This window comes from Xenopus laevis, chromosome 2L (genome assembly GCF_017654675.1).
Source record: "Xenopus laevis strain J_2021 chromosome 2L, Xenopus_laevis_v10.1, whole genome shotgun sequence".
In the NCBI taxonomy this organism is placed as follows: Eukaryota; Metazoa; Chordata; class Amphibia; order Anura; family Pipidae; genus Xenopus; species Xenopus laevis.
The window spans coordinates 163,351,627-163,357,626 of NC_054373.1; positions in this window are offsets into that span (position 1 = coordinate 163,351,627).

A 6,000-nucleotide genomic window follows, 5' to 3' on the forward strand; every position below is an offset into this window, starting at 1 on the left:
ATAACATACTTAAAGGTGAACCACCCCCTTAAAGGTGTCCATACAGTGATCAAGCAAATCATTGACCGATTTGGCCACCCAAACTGGACTGATCTGATTATTTGGCCCATTTGGCCAACTATTGGGTCTTAATATGAGCCAATGCAGACTTGAATAGAGAGGACCATGTCAACATACTGCTGAGCTTGCCAACAGAATGTTCTGATCTTTCCGATAGATATGTGGCCAATTTGACAGGCCATTGGGAGGTCCCCATACACGGGCCAATAAACTACCAGCTCAGTCTCAGTTGGTTCTATAAAACCCAGGTGTACTGCCAAACAGAGTCTCCTGTATTCTGCCAGTCCACACAGGGGCTCCCAAATAGCCAATCATTGCCCTTACCTGGCACCCCAAGGATTTTTTTCAAGCATGTGTTGCTCCCCAAATCTTTTTACATTGAATGTGGTTCATGGGTAAAAAAAGATGGGGACCCTTGTTTTAATACAATGCAGAGTAGCAAAACGGGGGTCGGCAGCCTCCATTTCTGGCAGCTTGAAATCCTATGATCACCAGTCAGTTTGGACCAAGTCAGGACCAAATCAGCTTCAAAACACATGCTCCTAGGAGATGGGAAAAGAAAGTCAAGTGGACGGAGCTGGTGGCCACCAACCCTGCTGCACTACTTTATGAACATGTCCCTGAGTTGGTAGTTTATTATTGGGCTGAACAATGGCTTTAATGGCTTTCTCAATAAACACCTGGTCTGGGCCAGATATCAGTTGGGCTGAGTTGATAAAAACAAGTCTTACAGAGATGAGTCTAGTGGAGGAAGTGGCACTCATGTCTATGATTGGTACAAAAGAGAATCAAAATACTACAAAGCGAAACTGTGCATGTGAAAAACATGTAGAGAACAGTATTGTTGTTATGGCTAACAAAGTTTGTCCATAATCTCTACCTGAAATTTGGCACCTACAGGGGAAGCGACTCATGAATAAAATATTAAACTAGATTTAGGATACAAGCGTATCCTGGTCGGGTATATCTTAACCAATGTGGTTTTAAAATTGAGTTTAGAACTTGACTCACTAACTCACTTAAATCACTCAGTTCGATGTGCGTGTCATATTCAGGTATGGAATCCGTTATCTGGGAAACCGATATTCCGGAAAGTTGCAAATTACAATAAGTCCACCTCCTATAGATTCTATTTTTACTAAATAATTCAGATTGATTTTCTTTCTCTCTGTAATAATAAAACAGTAACTTGTACTTGATCCAAACTGAGATATAATTAATCCTCATTGCAGGAAAAACAATCCTATTGGGTTCATTTATTGTTTAAATTAATTTGAAGTAGACTTAAAGCATTGAGATCCAAATTACGGAAAGAACTTTTCTCCGGAAAATCCAAGGTCCAGAGCATTCTGGATAACAGGTCCCATACCTGTACTCTGCATTTGGGATAGAAGTCCTGAATATCCTATGTTTTGTACCCGTGTGGTATCATGATTTTAAATACACATTTAAATAATATAACATAATAATGAAAGAAAAATCGGAATTACAGGACGGCTGTCTCCCACAGACTCAATTTTACTGTAATAATTCACATTTTTATTATTTCTTTTTTCTCTGTAATAATAAAACAGTAGCTTGTACTTGATCCAAACTTAAATATAATTAATCCTTTTTTGGAGGCAAAACCAACCTATTGGGTTTATTTAATGTTTACATTTATTTTAAGAAGACTATGGGGCAGATTCACTAAGGGTCGAATTTCGAAGTTAAAAATACTTCGAAATTCGACCCTCGAATTGAAATCCTTCGACTTCGAATATCGAAGTCGAAGGATTTAGCGCTAAACGTTCGTTCGATCGATCTAAGGATTTTTTGTTCGATCGAACGATTAAATCCTTCGAATCGAACGATTCGAAGGATTTTAATCCAACGATTGAAGGAAAATCCTTCGATCAAAAAATGTTTAGCAAGCCTATGGGGACCTTCCCCATAGGCTAACATTGACTTCGGTAGGTTTTATCTGCCGAAGTAGGGGGTCGAAGTTTTTTTTAAAGGGAAAGTACTTCGACTATCGAATGGTCGAATAGTCAAACGATTTTTCGTTCGAATCGAAGTCGAAGGTCGTAGTCGAAGGTCGAAGTAGCCCATTCGATGGTCGAAGTACCCAAAAAATACTTCGAAATTCGAAGTATTTTTCATTCGAATCCTTCACTCGAGCTTAGTGAATCGGCCCCTATAGGTATAGTGATCCAAATTAGAGAAAGACCCATTATCCAGAAACCCCCAGATCCTGGGCATTCTGGATAATAGGTCCCATAATTGTATTTTACATCATATTTATATATTTTTTTTAATTGTGTGTCTCAGCCTCCTTAGATAAATTAACTAGAGAGCTGTTAGCTACTGTAATATAAAGCTATAATTAAGAGCCCCCTGGGTTCCTGTAGGGGTCATGAATAGGATTACAGTGGTATTTGTATAGCTGAAGCAGATCACAACTAATGTAAATCCTGATCGATCTACATACAGATGTCGCTGTCTGTTGAGTACAATGGCACTGGCATTATTGTTGTAATAATCATAAAAATATCCACCCTTGATACTCTAACTCAGCAGTTACATCAGCATCAGAGAAATCACAGCTTTGAAGTTGTTAAGGGGAAATGAAACCAACAGTGTTAAGGGGAAATGAAAGTGTCAAGTGGATATTCTCTTTCTGTCAAGATGAAAATGCACCTAGTTAGTAGATTACGTTTTAGAAATTATGGATATTCACTGTAGTCTCATAATTCACATTGTAGGACATCTCAAGGAAGAAGACAATGCAGCCCCAAATGTACAGAAATAACACAATAAGCTTGGCCAAAAGGATCCAAGCCCCTTATATAGGGATGTAGCGAACGTCGGAAAAAAAGTTCGCGAACATATTCGCGAACTTGCGCAAAAATGCGAGCGGTTCGCGAACGGTTCGCGAACCCCATAGACTTCAATGGGAAGGCGAACTTTAACATCTAGAAAAGACATTTCTGGCCAGAAAAATGATTTTAAAGTTGTTTAAAGGGTGCAACGACCTGGACAGTGGCATGCCAGAGGGGGATCAAGGGCAAAAATGTATCTGAAAAATCTGCCTGTGTGTGCTTGGAAGAGATAGTGTAGGGGGAGAGCTGTTAGTGATTTCAGGGACAGATGATAGTAAGCTTGCTGGCTAGTAATCTGCTTGATACTGCTCTGTATTGGAGGGACAGAAGTCTGCAGGGATTTGAGGGACATTTTAGCTTAGGTAGCTTTGCTGGCTAGTAATCTACTGTTCTCTTTAAACAACTGCCATACGTTGACCTTGTAGGCATTGTTTGCCCAGTTTTTTTGGACGCAGCCACTGAAGCACAGTTGCCAGAAAAAATATGCCATATAAATGCTGAAAATAGTAATTTTTCGCCATACGTTGACCTTGTAGACATTGTTTGCCCAGTTTTTTTGGACGCAGCCACTGAAGCACAGTTGCCAGAAAAATTATGCCATATAAATGCTGAAAATATAAATTTTTTTGGTTGCAGCCACTGAAGCACAGAGGCCAGAAAAATTATGCCATATAAATGCAGAAAATATGCATTTTTTTGGTCGCAGCCACTGAAGCACAGTTGACAGAAAAATTATGCCATATAAATGCTGAAAATATAAATTTTTTTGGTTGCAGCCACTGAAGCACAGAGGCCAGAAAAATTATGCCATATAAATGCAGAAAATATGCATTTTTTTGGTCGCAGCCACTGAAGCACAGTTGCCAGAAAAAATATGCCATATAAATGCTGAAAATAGTCATTTTTTGCCATATACGTTGAGTCAACGTATGGCAAAAAATTACTATTTTCAGCATTTATATGGCATATTTTTTCTGGCCTCTGTGCTTCAGTGGCTGCGGCCAAAAAAACTGGGCAAACAATGCCTACAAGGTCAACGTATACACTACTACAGCGGTGGATACGGATTACGTAAAATATATGAATGCTGCTTGAAAAAAAGTAACTCAAGTGGTTTTTCTAGAGACGGTAATATTATGGATATTTAGACAGAATGTGAACAATGTCACACAGCTAGATGGCGGGTTGAAGAAAACAGTGTGCAAATAATGCCTACAAGGTCAACGTATACACTACTACAGCGGTGGATACGGATTACGTAAAATATATTATGGCTGCTTGAAAAAAGTCACTCCGGTGTTTTTCTGGAGACGGTAATATTATGGATATTTAGACAGAATGTGAACAAGGTCACACAGCTAGATGGCGGGTTGAAGAAAACAGTGTGCAAATAATGCCTACAAGGTCAACGTATACACTACTACAGCGGTGGATACGGATTACGTAAAATATATTATGGCTGCTTGAAAAAAGTCACTCCGGTGTTTTTTCTGGAGACGGTAATATTATGGATATTTAGACAGAATGTGAACAAGGTCACACAGCTAGATGGCGGGTTGAAGAAAACAGTGTGCAAATAATGCCTACAGGGCAAATAATGCCTAAAAGGTCAACTTATACACTACTACAGCGGTAGTAAAATAAAAAAAAGTAAAATAAAAAAAAATGAATATTAAAAAAAAATTAAAGTTGGTGCTGCTGAACTACTAGGAGCAGCAGATTAGCACACCAGTCCCACTCCCCAACACTGCTAGACTAATAGCACTGGGCTCTTATAGTAGTAGTAGTAGTAGTAGTAAAACAACAAAAAAATAAATAAAAGCAGTCCTTACAAGGACTACTGTTATTGCAGCAGTCAGCAGATGAGATCAGAAGCAGGACAGCTGCCCACTGCAGCTACATACAGAGCACTGCAGTAGAAGGTAGATTACTAGCCAGCAAAGCTACCTAAGCTTAAATGTCCCTCAAACCCCTGCAGACTTCTGTCCCTCCAATAACAGAGCAGTATCAAAACGATTACTAGCCAGCAAACTTTCAACTGTCCCTGAAATCACTAACAGGCAGCAGCTCTCTCCCTACACTATCTCTTCAGCACACACAGGCAGAGTGAAAAAACGCTGCAGGGCTTCGGTTTTTATAGGGAAGGGGAGTGGTCCAGGGGAGAGCTTCCTGATTGGCTGCCATGTACCTGCTGGTCTGGGGTGAGAGGGCAAAAAAAAGCGCCAACAATGGCGAACCCAAAATGGCGAACGTCGCGCGACGTTCGCGAACTTCCGGCGAGCGCGAACACCCGATGTTCGCGCGAACAAGTTCGCCGGCGAACAGTTCGCGACATCTCTACCCTTATATGCAAAGCTGAACCAGAGATGAATTGGCTTTGCAAATAAAGGCACATATACCTTTAAGTTAACTTATTGTATGTTATGGAATGGCCAGTTCTAAGCTAATTTTCAATTGGTCTTCATTGTTTATTTTTTAAAGTTGTTGAATTATTTGCCCTTTTCTTCTGACTCTTTCCAGCTTTCAAATCTAAAAACAAAAGCTCTGTAAGGTTACACATTTAGGGGCACATTTACTTAGCTCGAGTGAAGGAATAGAATAAAAAATACTTCGAATTTTGAAGTATTGTTTTGGCTACTTCAACCATCGGATTGGCTACTTCGACCATTCGACTACGACTTCGAATCGAACTATTCGAACTAAAAATCGTTCGATTATTCGACCATTCGATAGTCGAAGTACTGTCTCTTTAAAAAAAACTTCGACCACCTACTTCGCCACCTAAAACCTACCGAGCATCAATGTTAGCCTATGGGGAACTCCTTCTGATCGAAGGAAAATCGTTCGATTGATGGATTAAAATCCTTTGAATCATACTATTATTCCTTCGATTGAACAAATAGCGCTAAATCCTTCGACTTCGATATTCAAAGTCAAAGGATTTAACTTTGAGGGTCGAATATCGAGGGTTAATTAACCCTCGATATTGGACCATTAGTAAATGTGCCCCTTATTGTCATTGTTATTTTTATTATGTAGAATTCAGTGGTAAACTGGCACAAAGACTGGACTTCACTCC